This window comes from Pteropus vampyrus, unplaced genomic scaffold, assembly GCF_000151845.1.
Source record: "Pteropus vampyrus isolate Shadow unplaced genomic scaffold, Pvam_2.0 Scaffold690, whole genome shotgun sequence".
Classification (NCBI taxonomy): Eukaryota; Metazoa; Chordata; class Mammalia; order Chiroptera; family Pteropodidae; genus Pteropus; species Pteropus vampyrus.
In genome coordinates this window covers 30,441-32,335 of record NW_011889471.1, presented here as the reverse complement: position 1 = coordinate 32,335, position 1,895 = coordinate 30,441, and the positions used below count along the sequence as shown (strand labels likewise).

Below are 1,895 nucleotides of genomic sequence, written 5' to 3'. Positions count from 1 at the left end.
ACAGCGCCCCGCACTCAGGTCCAGCTGCCCGACTGGACCCACTGCCGAACCCTCGCGCACGTGACCGGACTGTTTTCTGGTTCTGATGACTCGGTGACAAGAAACAGAAACGCACTGATAAGTTCTTAAACTCCAAACATCCTGTTCTCTACGAAACGCTCACGTCTACGACTTTCCGTGATGGGATCCCAAGTTGAAGCGCCTTCTTGCTGCCCGGGACGCGCTGCCTTAGCAGTTTTCTATGTCAAAGCCCTTAAAAATTTGAAGATCTAGAATTTTCTTCCAGCGGGCTGTGAGCAGACGCCGGGGTCCATCTGTTCATTCGCCTCGCGACGATGCAGCTGGCTTGGTTTTCCGGTTTTAGTAACCGCGGCTCCGAAGGCCGGCGGCGGCCTCGACAGAGCCGAGCACGCCGCGTCACGCCTGAAGCAGGGGTCTGCTCGGCGGCCCGGGCCTCGCCGGCCTCGGCAGGGCCAGCACCGCACACCGTCTCCCGAGAGCCTCCTCACCCCGTTGAGAGCTAAGGTTCGTCTAAGGTTCGTCTAAGGTTCGTCGACGCCCAGCCAGACAGCTTCGCTCGCATTCAGCATGCACGGAGAAAGCCGGGCTCCCCCCGGCGTGCATTTTTCTCTCCCCGTTGGCGGTGCTAGTAAACGAGGTCATGCTCCGCCTGACAGGGGCGGTGGAACCGGGCGGGGGTGCCAAAGCCCCAGCCTTGCAAGGTTTGGGACCTTGACCTTGCCGGAGTGCGGGGGAGGTGCACGCATCTGCTTGGTATTTGTTTTCGTGTTTCGCGTTAGGTTATGCCGGCCCGGAGAGCCAGCACGGGGATGGGGGGCTCCAGGCCCGGGCTGGAGGCGCCACAAAAGGGGGGCAGGGGGGCAGCAGCGGTAGATGGGGCTGGATGGCGGGGGGACAGAGGGCAGAGAGACCAGCTGACCTCAGGTGGGGAGAGGGGCCCCAGACAGAAGCAGTAGTGACCGGAAGTGCTTTGACATCTGCACACCAGTTCCCTGGGCTTTTGTGATGGGGCCTCGAAGCTGGGGCTGCGGGGAGCACGGGGGGGAGGGGGTGCAGGATGTACAGGAGACGGCCAGCCAGATCTGGGACAACCCTGAGAGGGGCGCCCCCCAAGCACAGGCTGCGGCTTTGCACGGGCTGCCAGGCCCCGGCCTCCCCCACCGGAAACGTCTGCCCCTGAGCCTCGTTTGCAAAAGAGAGACGATGACATTTTTGGACCAAACCGAGAGAAGAACGTGTGGTTACAGACGTGCGTGCTGCAAACTCATCTACACACACATACGTTACGTATGACATACATAACTTCATCCATTTCGTACATGTAAAATACGTGAATGCGGGATAGATGCACGATGCACGCGCACACACGCGCCCGTGTGCCTGCACGCATAGGCTGTGTGCATCCCACGTGAGTGCACAGCTCACACGCCTGCACACGCACACGCATGTCTGCGAAAGGCTTGCCCAGCGTGCGTCTTGTTTTCCTTCCCATAAAGTGGATCGACGGGGCTGGGGTGAGGGTCCGGGTGACAGTGCATCTGCCTCTGCGCCCCGGCTGCCGTCACCTGTGTCGTAGACACACGTGGGACACCAGAGCAGGGACGGTGACAGAAGCAGCCGCTGCCTCGTTGCCTCTTCCTTCTGAGCAGCCCGGAGAGGGGGAGAGGGGACAGGGACATCCAGGCGGCCTGCGAAGTGGGCTGCCTTCTCGCAGCCCCTCCACCTTGCGGGGAATTCCGCTGAGAGTCGGGGCCCGGGCTGGGCGCTCTGAGCGGGGGCTCTGTGAAGCCCCGTGACTCTCCCCGTAACCAGAGGGCCAGGAGCCCAGTTCTGCCCCACCCAGCGGGCCTGCGGATCCCGTGGACTCACTGCCG

The 1,895-nt window shown here is 62.2% G+C and overlaps 1 protein-coding gene across 1 annotated transcript in view; it reads right to left on the bottom strand.

Annotated features, from left to right (window-relative positions):
* The window catches only part of MYOM2 (myomesin 2), a 103,160-nt gene that overhangs the window by 84,343 nt on the left and 16,922 nt on the right, over positions 1-1,895 (bottom strand). The window lies entirely within an intron of this gene.